At 42.5% G+C, this 23,416-nt stretch overlaps 1 protein-coding gene across 10 annotated transcripts in view; it reads left to right on the top strand.

The window, feature by feature from the left end:
- The window catches only part of MICAL2 (microtubule associated monooxygenase, calponin and LIM domain containing 2), a 336,247-nt gene that overhangs the window by 18,882 nt on the left and 293,949 nt on the right, over window positions 1–23,416 (top strand). For 6 of the 10 annotated variants that reach the window (XM_075325690.1, XM_075325688.1, XM_075325685.1 and 3 more), the window contains exon 1: window positions 18,723–18,906. The exons of 1 other annotated variant lie outside the window; for it this stretch is intronic. The gene's annotated coding sequence lies outside the window, so the exon portion shown is untranslated. Of the gene's footprint in view, window positions 1–18,722; window positions 18,907–23,416 lie in introns of those variants that run through there. 3 more of the 10 variants (XM_075325691.1, XM_075325692.1, XM_075325693.1) reach the window with 2 other exon arrangements.

The raw sequence follows: 23,416 nt of genomic DNA, 5'->3' as shown, positions 1-23,416 counted from the left end.
AATGTTGTCCTAAATGACTGATGATGATAAATATAATCTTTTAAAAAAATAAATAACTGAAAATTGAGACGTGCAATATTATTCATCCCCTTTAAGTTAATACTTTGTAGCGCCCCCTTTTGCTGCGATTACAGCTGGAGTCTCTTGGGGTATGTGTCCATCAGTTTTGCACATCGAGAGACTGAAATTCTCGCCCATTCTTTGTAAACAGCTGGAGCTGAGTGAGGTTGGATGGAGGTGTTTGTGAACAGCAGTTTTCAGCTCTTTCCACAGATTCTCGATTGGATTCAGGTCTGGACTGTGACTTGACCATTCTAACCCCTGGATACATTTATTTGTGAACCATTCCATTGAAGATTTTGCTTTATGTTTGGGATCATTGTCTTGTTGGAAGACAAATCTCCGTCCCAGTCTCAGGTCTTTTGCAGACTCCAACAGGTTTTCTTCAAGAATGGTCCTGTATTTGGCTCCATCCATCTTCCCATCAATTGGAACCATCTTCCCTGTCCCTGCTGAAGAAAAGCAGGCACACACCATGATGCTGCCACCACCATGTTTGACAGTGGGGATGGTGTATTCAGGGTGATGAGCTGTGTTGCTTTTATGACAAACATATCGTTTGGCATTGTGCCCAAATAGTTAGATTTTGGTTTCATCTGACCAGAGCACCTTCTTCCACATGTTTGGTGTCTCCAGGTGGCTTGTGGCAAACTTTAAACAACACTTTTTATGGATGTTTGAGAAATGGCTTTCTCCTTGTCAATCTTCCATAAAGGCTAGATTTGTGCAGTGTATGACTGATTGTTGTCCTATGGACAGACTCTCCCACCTCAGCTGTAGATCTCTGCAGTTCATCCGGAGTGATCATGGACCTCTTGGCTGCATCTCTGATCAGTCTTCTCCTTGTTTGAGATGACAGTTTGGATGGACGGCCGGGTCTTGGTAGATTTGCAGTGGTATGATACTCCTTCCATTTCAATATGATCGCTTGCACAGTGCTCCTTGGGATGTTTAAAGTTTTGGAAATCTTTTTTTAACCAAATCCGGCTTTAAACTTCTCCACAACAGTATCATGGACCTGCCTGTTGTGTTCCTTGGTCTTCATGATGCTATTTCCGCTTTACACAGAACCCAGAGACTATCACAGAGCAGGTGCATTTATACGGAGACTTCATTACACACAGGGGATTATATTTATCATCATCAGTCATTTAGGACAACATTTGGATCATTCAGAGATCCTCAATGAACTTCTGGAGTGACTTTGCTGCACTGAAAGTAAAGGGGATGAATAATATTGCACGCCCCAATTTTCAGTTATTTATTTTTTACAAAAGTTTAACATAAGCAATAAATTTAGTTCAACTTCACAATTGTGTCCACTTGTTATTGATTCTTCACCATAACATTAAAATTTATATCTTTATGTTTGAAGCCTGAAATGTGGGAACAGGTTGAAAAATTAAAGGGGGCTGAATACTTTCGCAAGGCACTGTATGTGGCTGCTTTTCATACTTACCTCATCCACTGAATTAGAAATAAATTAGATCTTTAATAGCACTAGCACTTTATAAATGTGAGCATTTGTTTCCCAGCTTGGTCATTTATATTAATGTACTATGTGAGCAATGTATTTATTTACACTAGCACTTTAGTATTTATAGTATATCATCAATTTATTTGGCAGCTTTTAATATTTACCTCCTCCACGGAATTGGAAATAAATTATATATTTTAACAGCACTAGCACTTTATAAATGTAAATATTTATTTCCCAGCTGGGTCATTTATATGTACTATGTGAGCAATGTATCATTGTTACTATTTTTTTTTCCTGTTTTTAATGTTGCTTTATGATTTTTTCTAATTTTAATAAACATAATATTTTATGAGTAAAAGTTTCCATTTATTTATAGGAGTATTTTATTGTTTTTTTTTGGAGCAAATAGAAATAGTTCGTATGGTTATCCTCTATTTTGGATACACGGGATACTCGTCAGATAGGTGGTCCCTGGCTACTTCTCACTGCCTGCTGCTAATCCTATACAATCATGCAGGGGGAGCTGTCACTCACAAGAAGTGGGCGGGAGAAGCTGGCGGGGACACACCTTTCTGACTAGTCCCCCGTGTGGCTCTGTCCCAAGGAACCTTTATAACCAGTGTCTGATACAAGCTTCCCATGGTATGGTCCGTAAATATCTGCTATTTGGTTCCCTTTAAATTAGTTGACCGCCACTATTTATATAATTATTTTAAAGCAATGGCCCAATTAAGAATAAAAAATACTGTATACAGGAGAACAGCGTTCTATCACCAATCAACTGTACAGGTAGTGGTATAAAATGAATAATGATGACTTTTTTAATGGCAGAGGGTCTTAGGGGGCCACTAATGCGCTAGGGTCCAAGTGCGGCTACTGAATCCTAACCTTTTATAGCCACGTCCTAGGATTTGGCTCCAGCATTGTAGCATCGGACAGTGCAGGCCCATAGGTATCATGAGGTTATGATGGAGTATGGGGAGCATTTACCTATTATGGACGGTTCAGGTGAGGTGCGAGCCTTAGAAGGCAATGATATGGCCGCTCCATGCCGTAACCTTTGTCGGGTTTGTTTACAGCCTCAGTCCATGTACGGGGAGAAGAGATATAATTTACAGTTGATGATTAATGAGAAAGGCTTACTCAGAGGAGATCTAGAAGTATATAGCCGGTGCTTTCCATGGAGTATATGCTTTCTTTGTCACCGCATAGACTGACAACTACAAACCTGACAACTTCATATCTGTCATCAGTCAATCAGTCAATCTGAACGAGGTAAGTTTGCCACAGAGAGATCTTCTCCAACTTCGCCGACTGTCATGGCGGCGTCAGGTCCTGTTCAGATTACAGCTTATGACACTCTGAGATTCTCTGGTGTCTGGGAGCAATGGAGGTAGACTAGGGCATCGGCCTGCTGTGTACTGATTCATATGCAGGCTAGCAAGAGTTAACCTCTCTCTGCTGGTCAGCTTGTTTGCTCTCCTTGATCACCTTTTGTGAGGGAGCCAATCACATCTGCTCCCCGCCTATACATGCTGGATGGATCCTTCCTCCTATGCCAGCTATAGCTTGTCATGGCGTGGCGGCCCTTTCTGCTGCTTGTAGTTCTTGCTTTGTGCTGTTGGGAAGTTTATCCCAGTTGTCTTTTGTAGTTTCCTTCCTGCTCTTGTTCTCCTCCTGAATCTCTTATTGTCAAGGTGTGTGCGGTGTGTGTGTGTGTGTGTGTGTGTGTGTGAATGTGTGTGTGTGTGTGTGTGTGTGTGTGTGTGAGTATGTATGTGTGTATATATATGTGTGTGTGTGTGTGTGAGTATGTGTGTGTGAGTATGTGCGTGTGAGTATGTATGTAAGGACCAGGGGGCGCTCACTGCGAGTGGAAGAAAAGCGATTCCGGCAGCTAAATAGGAAAGGGGTCTTTACAGTTAGATTCTGGCAGCTAAATAGGAAAGGGTTCTTTACAGTTAGATTCCGGCAGCTAAATAGGAAAGGGTTCTTTACAGTTAGATTCTGGCAGCTAAATAGGAAAGGGTTCTTTACAGTTAGATTCTGGCAGCTAAATAGGAAAGGGTTCTTTACAGTTAGATTCTGGCAGCTAAATAGGAAAGGGTTCTTTACAGTTAGATTCTGGCAGCTAAATAGGAAAGGGTTCTTTACAGTTAGATTCCGGCAGCTAAATAGAAAAAGAATTCTTTACAGTTAGATTCTGGCAGCTAAATAGGAAAGGGTTCTTTACAGTTAGATTCCGGCAGCTAAATAGGAAAGGGTTCTTTACAGTTAGATTCTGGCAGCTAAATAGGAAAGGGTTCTTTATAGTTAGATTCCGGCAGCTAAATAGAAAAGGATTCTTTACAGTTAGATTCTGGCAGCTAAATAGAAAAGGGTTCTTTACAGTTAGATTCCGGCATCTAACTAGGAAAGGGTTCTTCACAGTTAGATTCAGGCAGCTAAATAGGAAAGGGTTCTTTACAGTTAGATTCCGGCATCTAACTAGGAAAGGGTTCTTCACAGTTAGATTCAGGCAGCTAAATAGGAAAGGGTTCTTTACAGTTAGATTCCGGCAGCTAAATAGAAAAGGATTTTGTCACGCTCTCCGGGTCCTTGGCTCCCCTCCCCGGGTCCTCTGCTCCGCTCCCCGGGTCCTCAGCCCCGCTCCCCGGCTCACCTGCCACGCTCCCCGCTCTCCAGCCTCCGGTGCCCGTCCTTCCCAGGCCCCCTGGTCTCCGATCGCGGCGCCCGACGGCTTCCCAGGTCCTGGCCGGCTCCCCTGCGTCCTCTTCTCAGCCTCCTTCCCTGGCTTCTGGCACCCGGGCTGCGCGCATGCGCATTAGGGCGCGCGCGCGGTCACTGACCCTTTCTTAAAGGGCCAGCGTCCATTAACAGGAAATGAGGCTAAACAGGTACAGGGTATAAAGGGGTGTATTGTCCAAGGAGGCGGGGCCTGATCTTCGTGTTTTCCAAGCTAGGAGTCAGGTCTCCTTGTGTCGTCTTGCCATACTCACGTATCTCTCTTCTAGAGCTGATCCTGCCTCGCCATCCGGTCCTGCTGATTCCCGAACCCCGCACGCTGTCCGTCTGCCATCTGACAGTCCGTACCATCTCGGATCCCTGCGGTGACCCGTCATCTCGCTCCAAAGGTTCCGGACCCCGCCTGACATCATCTCGGCTTCCGAACCTGAGCTACGTCACCCGGACTACCATCTGTGACTCCGTGGTCCCAGGGACTTCTTCGTTACACTCACTTGCACGGACTGTTCTACTGCCCATAGTGCTTCAGCTACCGGACTCCTTACCACCATCTTAGAGTTCGGCCCAGAGGATCCACCTCCTGGGTCTGCCCGACCGCCTGGCCCTGACAGATTCTTTACAGTTAGATTCTGGCAGCTAAATAGGAAAGGGTTCTTTATAGTTAGATTCCGGCAGCTAAATAGAAAAGGATTCTTTACAGTTAGATTCTGGCAGCTAAATAGAAAAGGGTTCTTTACAGTTAGATTCCGGCATCTAACTAGGAAAGGGTTCTTCACAGTTAGATTCAGGCAGCTAAATAGGAAAGGGTTCTTTACAGTTAGATTCCGGCATCTAACTAGGAAAGGGTTCTTCACAGTTAGATTCAGGCAGCTAAATAGGAAAGGGTTCTTTACAGTTAGATTCCGGCAGCTAAATAGAAAAGGATTCTTTACAGTTAGATTCTGGCAGCTAAATAGGAAAGGGTTCTTTACAGTTAGATTCTGGCAGCTAAATAGGAAAGGGTTCTTTACAGTTAGATTCCGGCATCTAACTAGGAAAGGGTTCTTCACAGTTAGATTCAGGCAGCTAAATAGGAAAGGGTTCTTTACAGTTAGATTCCGGCATCTAACTAGGAAAGGGTTCTTCACAGTTAGATTCAGGCAGCTAAATAGGAAAGGGTTCTTTACAGTTAGATTCCGGCAGCTAAATAGAAAAGGATTCTTTACAGTTAGATTCTGGCAGCTAAATAGGAAAGGGTTCTTTACAGTTAGATTCAGGCAGCTAAATAGGAAAGGGTTCTTTACAGTTAGATTCCGGCATCTAACTAGGAAAGGGTTCTTCACAGTTAGATTCAGGCAGCTAAATAGGAAAGGGTTCTTTACAGTTAGAGCAGTCAGACTGTGGAATGCCGACCACAAGAGGTAGTAATGGCAGATACTATAACAGCTTTTTAAAAAGGGCTGGATGATTTCCTCAGTACACAACATTGTCAGTTATAAATGATTTAGGGACAAAATTTATAATTGGTGGAGGAAGGGTGAACAAGATGGACCTAGGTCTTTTTTCAACCTAAGTAACTATGTAACATTTAGGAGGCAAATGAACAATAAAAATATACTGCACAAAGGTGCACATTGCCTTTAAATGCAGGTTTCATTTTCTATTGTGTCATAGTTTTCCCAAACAGGTTAATTTCTGCTCCCTAAAATAAGTCCCTCTGATCCAGCATGTGATGATCTAGAAAGCTGAGATTTCGTCCTTGGTCGATGCCATGTTCTTTCTCTAGATGGTGCCATTGTTGTCATTTCGGAATCCAGAATGATAATATTCTTCTTTGCGGAATAAAATATTTGTGACATATAGTGATTATTTATATATGGATTGTGATATTTTAGTAAAATTTGAATTTTCCATAGAAATTCCTTGGAGTTCCCTGTGTACTAATACTAATAAGCACAGGTTCTTGCATTCTATAGAGAATATACAGTTATCACTTTTGCTTGCATAGTGCCCCGTCTGCCAAACACAGTTATAAATGGCTTGTAATGGTTGTGGCTGTGTGGGATTGGTATAGTTTTGTCATCATTTAGGATTAGATATATATGCAGTATAGTATGGTCGATATCATGGCCATTACATTGTGGTGGGCACATGGGCTAAGTGCAGACCCCAAAATTCAATCTGTGATGCTAGGTATGAGAAGTATCAAGCGAGTGGCAAAAGGTAAAGGAAGGGGACCCTTGTGTCTACGGAAGGGGGAGATGGTGACCCCTGACCAAACCTACTGCTGGTCCCTGGGGTCCCTCACCACCCTAGATAGGTTCCGCACCTATGCGCCGAGCCGGATACCTGACCCTAGGTATTCCTACCGCTGGTGCCTGTGGTCCCTCACCACCCTAGATAGGTTCTGCGCCAAGCCGGATACCTGACCCTGGGTATTCCTACCGCTGGTCCCTCACCACCCTAGATTGGTTCCGCACCTATACGCTGAGCCGCATACCTGACCCTAGGTATCCCTAGTGCTAGACCCTAAATAGGGAACGGGTGGGATGAGCTATTCGTCAACATCATTAAACGTTAAAGAAAGACACAAGGAGGACACATGCGGGAAAAAGCATAAAGCATGACCTACTTATCACAGAAGACTCATTCAGAAGTACAGCAATGATACTACAGATGAGAGCAAGCTACCTGCTTGCACCCAGAGCTTGAATTAACTGAATAATATCACCAGCACCAGTCCAAGGAAGAAGAGAGTATTTAAGCACCAACAAAATACTAATGATCAGCAGCAGAATCCAAAAGAGGGGAGATGAAAATCCATCAGGAAAGCCACCGAATACAATGAATACTAACAGCAGCAACAATAGAAAGTCAGGGAGCATTTTGAGCAGCCAAACTCTGTGACCTTCTATTGCCAGAAACCACATGACTGTGTCATCCGTGACACTTTCTGGATATAATGAAGAATCGCTCACAAAGATTATTTTTCCTTCTCTTCATTGCTCTGGGTGATGTTACCTTTTTAATACTACCAGTAACATATGCACTGGACAAGCTATAATGTGCAGCACGGTGGATTGTGTAGGCGCTATATGGGCCACATAAATAATAAAGTATTCTAGCATTGCTATTTTATGTTGTTGCTTTGTGGGCAATTCTCAGACTGGGCACAAGGGCATAATGGTGTCGTCAGGATGTTGATGCAGCCACACCTGTGGCACCGTGCCCCGAGGGAGTTCACCAGGCCCCCGCAGCGAGATCTCAGGGCTGCGCCGGTTGCAGTCATGTGGTCAGTCTGGCTGTGTGTCCTTCCCGTCAAAACATCTTGAATGTCTTGGTGCTCGGCCTGATTTATTTATTCATTCCAGAGGTGTGTGTGTGTGTGTGGGGGGGGGGGGGTGAATTTTATTGCAAATGTTCTGCCATGTATCAGGCACCAATTATTACAGCCTCATAATTTCACACAATGTAACCAGAACTGGCCGTGTGTAGGCGGAAAATTGCTTAATACTTAAAGGAACACTCCACAGTTAAACAATAAATCACAATATCCCATAGTGGAAATCTAACAAAGAGGTTAAGCAACTTTGATTTAGTTAACTCAGAATCAGGCCCTTCCTGTTTCTGTTAAAGCATTATCTGAACATGCTCTAATCTTGCTAAAGGTAATTGTACAGGCAGAGGAGGTGAGCTGTGACATCACCTATTATGAATGGTGGGTTCTGTGTTATCTACTGTATATACGAGTGATATGAGACATTGCACAGGAGGAGAAGGTGAGCTGTGACATCTATTGTGAGTGGTGGGTCCTGTGTTATCTACTGTATACAGTGTGTCCACGCATATCCTGTCCACCGCCATTAACTTGAGAACGGCGGCAGCTATAGGCATAGAAGTGGTGTCTAGGTATAGTAAAGTAGCCATGTGCTACGCAATGAAACCACCTATAGCGCCACCTGGTGGAAAACATCGGAGTTAGCCTTTTTATCTCGAAAACGGAACAAGATAGAGAAAAAAGTGAATTAAAAAATCGTAGGGCATCATCAATTCAATATGAATCGACACCTTAATGGCGGTGGACAGGATATGGGTGGACACACTGTACACAAGTGATATCAGACATTGTACAGGAGGAGGACAAGGTGAGCTGTGACATCTATTGTGAATGGTGTATCCTGTGTTATCTACTGTATATAGAGGTGATATCAGACATTGTCCAGAAGGGGGAGGTGAGCTGTGATATCTATTGTGAATGGTGGATCCTGTGTTATCTCCAGTATATAGAGGTGTTATCACACATTGTACAGGTGGAGAAGGAAGAGAGCTGTGACATCACCTATTGTGAACGGTGGACCCTGTATATAGAGGTGTTATGAGTCATTGTACAGGAGGGGGAGGAGGGGAGCTGTGACATCGCCTAATGTGAATGGTGGGTCCTGTGTATATAGATGTTATTGGTCATTGTACAGGAGGAGGTGAGCTGTAATGTCAACTATTGTGAATGGGTGATCCTGTGTTCTCTACTGTATATAGAGGTGTTATCACTCATTGTACAGGAGGAGGAGGAGGTGAGCTTTGACATCACCTATTGCAAATGGCGATAATGAGACTGCTCATAGTCTTTTGTACAGAAGTTTACTATTAAGCCTAGTAGCCAATGTGAAAATTACAACATTTCCTATATATTATATAAAAATCTGATTTACACAATAGGTTATTTTCTGATGACACATTGCCTTTAAAGCACCACTACAGCATTTATTTTTTTATTATTATTATTATTTCAGCGTTTAAATGGTGCTACACATCTAAGCTCCCTGAGCCTACTCTTATGCTTAACAGTCACTGTCTTTAGCTCTTTCCGGCGCCGCTCCTCTCCCATTCCACCATCTTGTGACCGCTACTTCTCACTGACGAGAAGTCAGAAATAATGGTCAAAAGCTCACAATGTACGTCTATGGGAGCCTCATTCTTGCTCTCCTAGACTTCCATTGATTATTCCAGCAAACACTGCAGACAGCACCTATAAAAGTTGAAGATGGTGGCTGGTAAGTATAAGATAAGAGGTAGGGATCTTAGATTAATTGCACTACTCCAGTGCAACAATAAAAAATGCTGGAGTGATGCTTTAATAAGACTGCAGTGTATTGGGGTAGTTAGTGGACAGTCTAGGCTCAGCGTCATGCTGGAAAAGGGACATGAATAGAAAGCTACCCATGGCTATGCCCCACCACACCTCAGTATTCCCATCAATGTGGAATTTGATGCCATCCGTCTAGAGATTGAGCATGCCAGGGTCAGGCTTCCATTTTCTGGGAGATTCACGGTTGTCCTAGCAGAGATGATAAATTTAGTTTACAATCTGTGGGTCATAAATCAGTCTGCACCATGTTCATATTTCATAATTTTCCAGAAGGGACATTAGTAAGATGAAGCTTAAGGTGCAAAGTTTTCAGCTTTATGAACCATTCATTTATATAGGACACGATCCCAACCAATAGCAAAAAAAGCCTCTTGCAGTTTATAATCATTTTAATCCCATGGATTTGCTGCAGACGTCAAGACGCTGCTCCTCATTTTAGGACATCGTCAAAGCTGACAAGTAGAAGTGAGGAGGCATTTCTGGGTGTCAAGGGACATGACACCATTTGGAAATCCAATAGGTATAGGTCCCTTTTTACCAGCTTCTTCTATTAAAAATAAAAAATAGAAATCTTGCTGTTTTCACAGTGGCCACAGGGGTGTTTTAGGTTGTTTCAGGAAACAACACATGTACATAGCCATAATGGTCTGATCCCTACTGAGTCTATATTTTGTATGAAAGTATCTAATGAGCCTCTGCAAAGGTCATTGTGAAAGAAGGGGGAACTGGGTCAGGTATTGTGATTTGTATTTTCTGTGTTAGATGTGTACAGAGGTGTTACATGTCATTGTAAACCTGTCACTGCTGATAACGAAACTGATGAAAACTATTCCGGAAGTATGAATCTAAAATAGGCCCAGTGATCAATGTAAAAATATCGAAGATAACTATTTCTCTTATGCACACACACATTTTATATATATATATATATATATATATATATATAAAGCAAGAAGGCCTGCGGAGACACCATCACATGTTTCTCAACATGTTTCTCAATCAGTGTGGAGTAGGAATCTGAACACGTGATGGTGTCTCCGCAGTGGTGGATGTTGATCTCCCTAAGGTCAACCATCCTTGCTCACATATATATATATATATATATATATATATATATATATATATATATATATATATATATATATATATACTAGCTGTACTCTCCGGCTTTGCCCGGGTTAATAACTGCTGTTAACAAAATAGAATGTATTAACAAAAATGTATTCTGCACACAAAAACCACAAAACAAATAGATAGAAATGTAATTATTAAATAGTTTCACTTGGTGAAATGTGTGCTGAGGGTGGTATATGTGTTCATGTATGTGGTAGTGTGTGGTGCATTTTGTGTCTGTGTTCATATCCCCGAGTGTGGTGAGTATCCCATGTCGGGGCCCCACCTTAGCAACTGTACGGTATATACTCTTTGGCGCCATCGCTCTCATTCTTTAAGTCCCCCTTGTTCACATCTGGCACCTCTCAATTTGCCCCCAACACTTTTCGTTTCACTTTTTCCCCATTATGTAGATAGGGGCAAAATTGATTGGTAAATTGGAAGGCGCGGGGTTAAAATTTTGCCTCACAACATAGCACTCGGCGCTCTTTCTCTGTCTGTCTCTTTCCCTGTCTGTCTCTTTCCCTCTATTTCCCTCTCTGTCTCTTTCCCTCTTTCCCTGTGTCTGTCTCTTTGTCTCTTTACCTGTCTTTGTCTGTCTCTTACCCTGTCTGTCTCTTTCTCTCTCTTTCCCTGTCTGTCTGTTTCCCTGTTTCTGTCTCTGTCTCTTTGTCTGTGTCTGTCTCTTTACCTGTCTGTGTCTGTCTCTTAACCTGTCTCTCTTGTTCCCTCTCTTTCCCTGTCAGTCTGTCTCTTTGTCTGTGTCTGTCTCTTGTGTCTGCCTCTTTCCATGTCTGTGTCTGTTTCTTTCCCTGGCTGCATTGCGACACGCCAACATTCCATAAAAGGGCGTGGCTACGCATTCTTCTGAAGTTCTGGCTGCACTGTGGCTCCCAGCTCCATTCGCTTTAATGGAGGCAGGTTTTTTGGTGGATAACTGTAAAGCGCGGTGTTACAATTTCCCCTCGAAACATAGCCCATGACGCTCTCGGGGTCAAGAAGTGTGAGTGTGCAAAATTTTGTGGCTGTAGCTGCGGCGGTGCAGATTCCAATCCCGGACATACACACACACACACATACACACATTCAGCTTTATATATTAGATATATATATACTGCCCAAAAAATAAAGGGAACAGTAAAATACCATTTTGTTGTTCAAGTGCTCCCTTTATTCTTTTGAGCAGTATATATATATATATATATATATATATATATATATATATATATATATATATCAGTGCTCTATAACTGCCCTTTTTTCACAAAATTACAAATACCAATATGAATGGAAAGATTTCTAAAGCGATTATTCTGGTCCCAAACAATGTCTTGTTTACACAGGGTGATATGCTGGTAATCTTTAAACTCTATTCAAGTAATCGCCTTCATGTTTATGCTTTGGTTATGAACCAAGTAATATGGATTGTGTGATTTAAGTCTTTAAAGTGTCACTAGTATATTCTAAATAAAGTTTATTGAAAGCACAGTATATGAATTCACACTAGTAGGCCTCATGTAGGTAGACAAAGTAGATAGAGTTTAGAAGTCGCCCATAGCAACCAATCAAATCATTGCTTTCATTTACTACTCTGCTTTAAAATGATCAAAGCTGAAATCTGATTGGCTGTTTTCGGCAACTATTCTATTAGTTCGAAGAAGAACTTGATTTTTTCAATAAACTTTATTTATAATGTGCAGTAATCTCTTCATTCACTTGTTTAGGTTTCTTAACACAAATAATATCGGATTATGTGAGCAGCAGAATATTATGCACTTGTGGACGTGTCCACATCTGTCTTGCTTAACCCGATAAGCCGGGCCCCTGCCCTATTCAGCATTCCAAAATTCATTATCAGTCATTAGGTGTCCCTCACCTCCAGGGAAACACCCAGGGTTTAAAGATTTTTTCCCAGGAAATAAAGTGATTCTAACACCCAGTACATGATGGGGAGTGTAGTTCTGAGTGATGTCTGACACAGTATCATACATCATAGATAGGTTTAGGCGATGATCCCACAAGTGTCATGGCTTCTATTTATAATGGAGCAATGATGCTGTGCCATATGTGTGCTATGACAGATCCGAGTGGTGCCCAATAGGCCCCATTGATGGCATTGCTGCACTATCCTGGCCGTCAAAACTGATAGAAACCTTCATGGAAAGCACCAACTCAGATGTAAAAATAGCCTTAGAACCGTGTCTCACACATGATGAGCTAGGATAAACAGACTCATCAGACAGTATGACATGAACCCAGGGGCGGACATATCATTGGTGCAACCTGTGCAGCCCCACAGGGGCTCAAGAGTTTGGGGGACCCATTTCTACATGCAGAACAGGTTAAATTGTGCATTATGATGAGCTCTTGGGCTGCATACAGCCCATATATTTATACCTTTCCCAGTGTGTGAACCCAGCATGGGATGCCAACTGTCCAGAATTTCCAGTACAGCTGGTAGCATTGGAGGAAATGGAAGAAAAGGGTTAATCCGCGCTGTCAAAAGAAAATCACTGAAGATCAATGGGGATTAAGATGTTTGATTTTATTGTTCGATGCGTTTCGGAGCCACAGACTCCTTCCTCAGGAGCTAAATCAATAATGTAATGGTAATGTACATTGATTTTTATTCCTGAAGAAGGAGTCTATGGCTTTGAAATGTGTCGAACAATAAAATCAAACATCTTTAATCCCCACTAATCTTCAGTGATCTTCTTCTGGCAGCGCGGATTAACCTTTTTTCTTCTATTTCCTCCAACGCTATCCTTTTGGGTTCTGCAGCAGCCGTCCTCAACACGTGGTTATAGTGGTTGTGTCTAATACACAACCGCACCAGGTTAGTGCACCTAATTTTATTCTTTCTGGCACCACCGGATAAGACACCATCTACGCCCCCACCCCCCTTTCTTTGTTATTTCAGTTTCACTACAGTAAAGCTGGCAAAAATAGGGCACAAAATGTCCGTAAAAATAAATTAAGGCTGTCGTAATTTTTTTGAAGCTGAAAAACTTACAGATTTTTTATTTACTGTAATTATCATCATTTTACAGTGAATCCAGCTGACTACCTGCAGCACACCAAGTAGTCCTGTAATGATAATCTACTGCTGATGAAACAGTAATTTTATCGAAATTACACTAAGCAGCCCAGTAAGTGACACATCGCTGGAATCAGGATCTCTGTCCCTACATTATGCTGCTCAAAGATTAGGTGGCAAAAACCTGGTGACAGATTCCCTTTAACACTAGAACTACTGGACTCGTGACACCTATATAGAAATACATAGTGCAAAGTAGTCAAAATGACTACCTCAGTAGTTCTAGTGTTAAGGGGCTGCCGAGAGCTAGACCCCTTTTTCTGGAAGAACCATTAGACATTAAAGGAGTGACAATCGGAGCGTCCGATCTGATGTGCCATCTTATAGCATGGATTAAAGTTCTTCATTGGGTATAAAGTTTTCCCAATCCGCTGCAAGGCGAGGGTACCAGTCGTTGAACCCTCCGATCAACAAATTATGTTAATAGGTGATAACTTTATACCGGACGACCCCTTTAAGGACCCCATATACATTAGATGAATGTCTTCTTAACCCACCAGTTTCGGTGACACCAGAACACCACCATGGATGATTATTGTGTTCCAGTGGCAAAATAATCAGCTGCCACGGGTGTATGTAAGAGACTACTACCTATCACGTGGACTTCATTGTAAAGGTAATTACAGGCCTCAACAGATGTCCATTTTTTTTTTTTGCTTATGCAAAAAATATCTAGATCGTTTTTTCAACAGTGTTCCAGATCCGATTTGTTTGATTCTGTGTCCATTTTAAATACTTGCTTGGCGTCCATTTTTCTCTTACGGCTCGGCGCAAGGGTGTGGAACCTATCTAGGGTGGTTAGGGACCCCAGGGATCAGCTGTAGGTTTGGTCAGGGGTCACCATCTTCCCCAAAGGGTTTCCCTTTCGCCGTGCGCTTGGTACTTCCATGTGTGACGCCCCTGGACTATTCAGGTCGTCACAGGGTACTGCACACTCCTCTTTAGTGCAGTATTCAAATCCCTCATGGTTCTGGGTCCCTATCTTACAGTGCTGCCTCCAACAGCAAATCAAATCCTAGATACACCCTGCACCACACCCACCAGGCCCACCAGTGGGTGGCTTAAGCGGAATAGGGACGCCCACCTAGGGGTCAGGAAGGGGAGGTGAGGAGTGTAGAGCAGAGAAGTGAAGTGGAAGAGGTGAAGTAAGGTAGCCCTTGAGCTGAGAGGAGCTCAGAGGAGGCTGGGAGTAGGGGCTCCCAGGAGAAGCTGACTAGGTTGCAGACGGTGGTCTGGACCTAGAGGAGTCGGACCCCCGGTCGCAGGGGATTGAGGCTAGATGCCTGGACCTGTCAAGGAGGACTGTCAGTAGCCTGGTCCTATCACCGGTCCGGGACCGAAGGCACAGCGGGGTACACGGACCCTAGGTCGGGGAGAAGCTTCAGGCAACCCGTCAATTAAGAACGGAGCCTTTATGGACTGTTCCCACTAGCTCCAGAATCGGGGCACTAGCGCAACGAGGGGGATAGGGCCTTCCATACAAGCAGCACACTAAAATCTCAACCGTGAGCCCTGAGAGCAGGCTCCCACACTTAGCCACAGTGGGGAGTGGGGCCCAGCAAGTTCCAGACTACCGGGCCACTACAGTGAATTTAAACTTTGTGCCAGGAGGCAGGTCACAGATCACCAGGCAGTACTGCAGGGGACGGGACCCGGACGAGCTCCCCTTGAGAGGCAGCGGCACCCAGAGACTTGGTTTACCCGGTTGTCAGCGTCTGCTTATTGGCTGAGTGAGTACCTGAGTGATTTCCCCTTTGCGGCACCCAATAGCACCATCCAGAGTCCTGGGGCCTACCCCTACCCGTGGAGGGCAACGACACCTTGCTGCCCCACTCCATCACCCCGGGTACTCCCAACAGCAGTGGCGGTACTCCCAGTTACCGCACACCACGGATGGCGTCCCTGTAAATATCCCCCCTTTTACTTTAGAGTGTGGCCCCTAAGCCCCCGGGTCCGGAGACCCTCGAGCCACAAACGGACACCATCCCGGATCCGAGCGGTTCGATCCGCTGCTGGGGCGGCAAACATGTACCTAGTGTGACATCAAATGATTGAATTTCAACCGCCCAATCCTTATGTCCCCCAACATCATGTTTCGGAGAAGTCCCCGTACACATTAGGTAGTTGGCATATCCCGCCGAAATCATCAGGCTCGACTAACTTTTATCTCGTGTATATGGTGGGGGTGGGGGGGGTAAGTTTTCAGAATTGCTATGCTATAAATCAAGCTTTACCCTGTGACCTGATATAAAATATACCTAATTGCACATCCTACATTGCGTCTCCCGCTCCCACCCAGATTAGACGCGTTTCGGCTTGTGTATGGGCAAACCCGAATGTAAACACAATACATTTAAGTAATTGACCGGACGATTATACAGGCAATTACTATCACACAGGAATAAACTCTTGCATTGTTACTGACAGTGGATACTAGACATCCCCTCTGGTTCTTGATTTTTTGCTATTCCTCTGGGGCTGAAGGGGTTAAGAGGGTGCGACACGTGACTTCATAATCAGGAACAAAGAAATTAAAAAAAAGATTTGATCTGCGACACGATTCTTAGATTTGTAAGAAATTTGAAAATAAGATTCTTGATGGGTTCCAGGCGCTCGGTCTGTGTCAGTCTTCACTGTCGGTGAGCGGTGCCTCCTGTGTGACTGCGACCTACGGGGCCCCCAGGAGTCGCTGCGGGGAAGTGGCCCCCACATTTCTGCACAACTTGTTACCTTTCTCTTTATCAGGGGATACTCGGAGGATATTAGGTTGCAGTTGGAAATTACTCAGAATTAGTCAGAATTCAGCGGGGGAAATGGAATTACATCAGAATTTGTGGTTATTAAAGTGCAAAAACAGAGCGAGACTTACACAAATAATTCTGCTATGAAAATCTGTAAAGACGAATCAGAGCCGCCATCTCTGGGGATAGTCCGGCTGTGACCCGACCTATAGGAATAGTCAACACAGCCCTGTATCTGAGCCTATCATGTTTGATACTGGCTGCTGAGATACTACTGTATCTAAGCCTGTAATTGCGATACTGGCTGATGAGATACTGTACCTAAGCCTGTCATGTGCGATACTGGCTGCTGAGCTACTGTATCTAAGCCTGTAATGTGTGATACTGACTGCTGAGCTACTGTATCTAAGCTTGTAATGTGCGATACTGGCTACTGAGATACTGTATCTAAGTCTGTAATATGCGATACTGGCTGCTGAGATACTGTATCTAAGCCTGTAATGTGCGATACTGACTGCTGAGTACTGTATCTAAGCCTGTAATATGCGATACTGACTGCTGAGTACTGTATCTAAGCCTGTAATGTGAGATATTGACTGCTGAGCTACTGTATCTAAGCCTGTAATGTGCGATACTGGCTGCTGAGATACTGTATCTAAGCCTGTAATGTGCGATACTGGCTGCTGAGTTACTGTATCTAAGCCTGTCATGTATGATACTGGCTGCTGAGCTATTGTATCTAAGCCTGTCATGTGCAATACTGGCTGTTGACCTATTGTATCTAAGCCTGTCATGTGCGATACTGGCTGCTGAGCTACTGTATCTAAGCCTGTAATGTACGATACTGACTGCTGAGCTACTGTATCTAAGCCTGTTATGTGCGATACTGACTGCTAAGCTATTATATCTAAGCCTGTCATGTGCGATACTGACTGCTGAGCTACTGTATCTAAGCCTGTCATGTGTGATACTTATTGCTGAGTTATTGTATCTAAGCCTGTTATGTGCGATACTGCCTGCTGAGCTATTGTATCTAAGCCTGTCATGTGATACTGACTGCTGAACTACTGTATCTAAACATGTCATCTGTGATACTGGCTGCTGAGCTATTGAATCTAAGCCTGTAATGTGCAATACTGACTGCTGAGCTACTGTGTCTGAGCCTATCATGTGCGATACTGACTGCTGAGCTACTGTATCTAAGCCTGTAATGTATGATAATGGCTGCTGAGATACTGTATCTGAGCCTGTCATGTGTGATAATGGCTGCTGAGATACTGTATCTGAGCCTCTCATGTGTGATATTGGCTGCTGAGATACTGTATCTAAGCCTGTCATGTGTGATACTGGCTGCTGAGTTACTGTACCTAAGCCTGTCATGTATGATACTGGCTGCTGAGCTATTGTATCTAAACCTGTAATGTACGATACTGGCTGCTGACCTACTGTATCTAAGCCTGTAATGGACGATACTGACTGCTGGGCTACTGTATCTAAGCCTGTCATGTGTGATACTTATTGCTGAGTTACTGTATCTAAGCCTGTTATGTGCGATACTGGATGCTAAGCTATCGTATCTAAGCCTGTCATGTGCGATACTGACTGGTTAGCTACTGTATCTAAGCCTATCATGTGTGATACTTATTGCTTAGTTATTGTATCTAAGCCTGGCATGTGCAATACTGGCTCCTGAGCTATTGTATCTAAGCCTATCATGTGTCATATTGGCTGCTGAGCTACTGTATCTAAGTCTGTTATATGTGATACTGGCTACTAAACTATTGTGTCTAGGCCTGTCATGTATAATACTGGCTGCTGAGCAACTGTATCTAAACCTGCCATGTGTAATACTGACTGCTGAGCTACTGTATCTAAGCCTGTCATATATGATACTGGCTGATGAGCTATTGTATCTAAACCTGTCATGTGTAATACTGACTGGTACTGTATCTAAGCCTGCCATGTGTAATATTGACTGCTGAGCTCCTGTATCTAAGCCTGTCATGTGTGACTGTCTGGCAAGCTGCTGCTTCTAAGCTCCTTATGTGTGATGCAAACTACTGAGAAGTATCTAAGCCTGTGATACATTTTCTGAGAACTTTTCATCCCCTTGGTGTAGTTCTTGGCTTCCAATAGCCTGTATAACAAGCAGTGTCACAGCCCATAGACATCATGTGCAGAGGTCTCTGCTGCCCCTTCCTCTGACCCTGTGACAGCTCAGGTCTGCTGGGAGATATTACTGCAGTGATTGACAGCAGCTTGCTGAGTGGGCGGATCCTGTGAGCTGTCAGTCTCCAGGGCAGGACACGCCCTCTACGCTCCCCAGGGCTGGGTAGGCGGATCCTGTGAGCTGTCAGTCACCCGGCGGGACACGCCCTCTGCACTCTGTCCCGGGAGTAGCAGCAATGTGAGCGGAGCTGTCAGACTGCACTGACTGCTGGAGCCTCGTCCTCCGCCCGCCTGCTGGATCTATACACCCCGGCACTATGACCCCCTGCTGAGGCTCCTGCGCCCCCTCTTTGTGGGGTTCTGCTCTCATCTCATGGTAAGGAGCCGGTGATCTCTCAGCCTGTCTGTCCTGTTCCTCTGCACAGTTAGTGACAAGTCCTGGATGTGACAGCACACAAGTGACAGAGCCAACAGGAGGCACTGACCTCCCCTACAGCGCATATGTAATGTCCCAACGCCTAACCCTATGTTATAGCAGCTAAATTCTAATATACATTGTATAAGGTTATTACATCCTAAGCCTATGTTATAGCAGCTAAATTCTAATATACATTGTATAAGGTTATTACATCCTAAGCCTATGTTATAGCAGCTAAATTCTAATATACATTGTATAAGGTTATTACATCCTAAGCCTATGTTATAGCAGCTAAATTCTAATATACATTGTATAAGGTTATTACATCCTAAGCCTATGTTATAGCAGCTAAATTCTAATATACATTGTATAAGGTTATTACATCCTAAGCCTATGTTATAGCAGCTAAATTCTAATATACATTATATAAGGTTATTACATCCTAAGCCTATGTTATAGCAGCTAAATTCTAATATACATTGTATAAGGTTATTACATCCTAACCCTATGTTATAACTGGGTTATAATGTATATTGTATAAGGTTACTACATCCTAAGCCTATGTTATAACTGGGTTATAATGTACATTGTATAAGGTTATTGCATCCTAAGCCTATGTTATAACTGGGTTATAATGTACATTGTATAAGGTTATTGCATCCTAAGCCTATGTTATAGCAGCTGGGTTATAATGTACATTGTATAAGGTTATTGCATCCTAAGCCTAAGTTATAATTTACATTGTAAAAGGTATTAAATGCTATCCCCATGTTATAGCAGCTGAATTATAATATATAGTACATTGTGTAAGTTCATGCCATCTTAACCCTATCTTATAGCAGCTAGGTTATAGTATACATTGTATAAGGTTATTACATCCTAACCCCATGTTATAGCAGCTAGGTTCTAATATATCCCCATGTTATAGCGGCTGGGTTATAATATACATTGTGTAAGGTCATTACATCCTAAGCCCATGTTGTAACAGCTAGGTTATAATATACATTGTTTAAGGTCATTACATCCCAAGCCCATGTTATAGCAGCTGGGTTAAAATATACATTGTAGAAAGTCATTACAACCTAACCCTATGTTATAGCAGCTGGGTTATAATGTACATTGTATAAGGTTATTACATCCTAAGCCTATGTTTATAGCAGCTAAGTTATAATTTACATTGTATAAGGTATTACATGCTATCCCCATGTTATAGCAGCTGGATTATAATATACAGTACATTGTGTAAGTTCATGACATCTTAACCCAATCTTATAGCAGCTAGGTTATAGTATACAATGTATAAGGATTTTATGTCCTATCCCCATGTTATAGCAGCTAAGTTATAATTTACATTGTATAGGGTTATTACTTCCTAACCCCATGTTATAGCAACTAGGTTTAATATATCCCCATGTTATAGCGGCTGGGTTATAATATACATTGTGTAAGGTCATTACATCCTAAGCCCATGTTGTAGCAGCTAGGTTATAATATACATTGTAGAAAGTCATTACAGCTTAACCGCATGTTATAGCAGCTGGGTTATAATATACATTGTAGAAAGTCATTACATCCTAAGCCTATGTTATAGCAGCTGGGATCTAATATACATTGTATAAGGTCATTACATTTTAACCCTATGTTATAGCAGCTAGGCTCTAATATACATTGTATAAAGTCATTACATCTTAACCCTATGTTATTGCACCTAGGTTCTAATATATATTGTATAAGGTCATTACATGCTATCCCCATGTTATAGCAGCTGGGTTATAATATACAGTACATTGTATAAGGTCACTACATCCTAACCCCATGTTATAGCAGCTATGTTATAGTATACATTGAATAAGATCATTACATCCTAACCCTATGTTATAGCAGCTGTTTTATATATAGTGATCTTTACAACTTAATCCTATATTATAGCAGCTTTGATATGGTCATTATTATAAATGAAACCCATGTTATAGCAGCTCTAGAGTAATATTGATGATTTATGTTTTCATTATAGAACCCACCGTTAGTTATAGAAGCTGAGCTATATATTACATATAGCCATTGCTACATATTAAACCCAGGTTAGAGCAGCAATGTTATAAGTAATTTCATTCTAACACTATGAGTTGACAGCTATGTTATGTACTTGGTTATGATTAGCCATTAAACATATGTTATAGCAGCTATGTGCTCATATTAATGATGTAGATGCTCATTATATCCCATCCTTATGATATAAAATGTACATGGTCATCGTTGCACATGAAGCCCATGTTATAGCAGTGCCGTGTGATGATGTTGAGACTCATTATAACCCATCTTTATGATATAAAATGTAACATGGTCATCATTGCACGTGAAGCCCAGGTTATAGCAGTGCCGTGTGATGATGTTGAGACTCATTATAACCCATCTTTATGATATAAATGTAACATGGTCATCATTGCACGTGAAGCCTATGTTATAGCAGTGCCGTGTGATGATGTTGAGACTCATTATAACCCATCTTTATGATATAAAATGTAACATGGTCATCATTGCACGTGAAGCCCAGGTTATAGCAGTGCCGTGTGATGATGTTGAGACTCATTATAACCCATCTTTATGATATAAAATGTAACATGGTCATCACTGCACGTGAAGCCTATGTTATAGCAGTGCCGTGTGATGATGTTGAGACTCATTATAACCCATCTTTATGATATAAAATGTAACATGGTCATCATTGCACGTGAAGCCTATGTTATAGCAGTGCCGTGTGATGATGTTGAGACTCATTATAACCCATCTTTATGATATAAAATGTAACATGGTCATCGTTGCACATGAAGCCCATGTTATAGCAGTGCCGTGTGATGATGTTGAGACTCATTATAACCCATCTTTATGATATAAAATGTAACATGGTCATCACTGCACGTGAAGCCTATGTTATAGCAGTGCCGTGTGATGATGTTGAGACTCATTATAACCCATCTTTATGATATAAATGTAACATGGTCATCGTTGCACGTGAAGCCCAGGTTATAGCAGTGCCGTGTGATGATGTTGAGACTCATTATAACCCATCTTTATGATATAAAATGTAACATGGTCATCATTGCACGTGAAGCCCATGTTATAGCGGAGCTATGTGATTATATATTCATCATTAGTTGTGCATCTGTTATAAAATATTTACAGGCGCTGTAAGCCTATGTCATAGCAGGTGTGTTATGACTTTGTATAGGGTCATTACTGGGGTACACAGGTCACTGCATTCCTACACGTGTTGTACCAGTGTAGATTATATATTAGAGCGCTGTATTTTGAGCCTATGTTATAGCAGCTATGTTAAAGTATAGGTGATTTATGGTTATTGCATCCAAATTCCATGTGATATATTGTTGGTGGATGGAGACAAGAGGACATCGGCCACTATCTACATGATTTAGAGTGTAAGCTCTTCTCTGCTTTGATGTCCATGCTGTTCCATAGACGGACTACAGACTGCCATAAACAGCAGCAGAATGGTGCTGACCTGTTTCCAGGGTATGGTGGTGGGTGAGTCCTCGTATCACCCCCATATGATAAAAGCGTATAAGTGGGAACTGTTCTCTAATATATGACCCTGGATATTGCAACATAGAAGACTCCGGGTTCTATCCCGTGTAATAGATCTGCAGCCGGAGCCTCGCTGCTGAGACTCGCTGGAAAGACTATCCCATGATTGTCAGCAGCCGCTGTGTTTGTTCCCAGGTGTCATTCAGATCCTGATAAATCATTCATTAATTGTATTTGTGCATTTGACACTCTTCAGGTTGCACAGGGCTGTCTGAGCTCATACAACAAACACTGTGATGTCATTTAGCAACCACCATGATGTCATTGATTGACCTGGCTCACTCTATTAATAGGTGCTCAGAGAAAATAGAGAACTAAATGATGAAACAAAGCTGCGACACACTCCAAGAATCATAGAAAAAATCGTGATGCTTCAATATTTTTATTTCATTTGTGCATAAAAAAAGTCCAACGTTTCGACCATGAGTCAGGTCTTTATCAAGGACAATGTCCTTGATAAAGACCTGAGTCATGGTGGAAACGTTGGACTTTTTTTGTGCACAAATTAAATAAAAATATTGAAGCATCACGATATTTTCTATGATTCTTGGAGTGTGCCGGAGCTTTGTCTCATCATTGATTGACTGATGTGATGTCACTAACTGACATTAAGTGACTGCTTTGATCTCATTGATTGACCATGTCATTGAGGAACTGCTCGGATATTGTTGACCGCTTTAAGGGTGAATGCACACAGTGTATATTTGGTGTGGATTTGCAGGCATGACATCCCCAGAATAACAATGTACCAGCAAAGTAAGGGTGGTGTCACACGACCAACATTCATAGTCCAAGTATGGACCTCCACCTATGGACCAGCGGCGGGTGTCCTGAGCCAAACTCCACAGCCTCGTAGTCATGTATG

This window comes from Anomaloglossus baeobatrachus, chromosome 10 (assembly GCF_048569485.1).
Source record: "Anomaloglossus baeobatrachus isolate aAnoBae1 chromosome 10, aAnoBae1.hap1, whole genome shotgun sequence".
In the NCBI taxonomy this organism is placed as follows: Eukaryota; Metazoa; Chordata; class Amphibia; order Anura; family Aromobatidae; genus Anomaloglossus; species Anomaloglossus baeobatrachus.
Note: the sequence above shows the minus strand (reverse complement) of the source record. Positions and strands in the feature narration are given on the sequence as shown.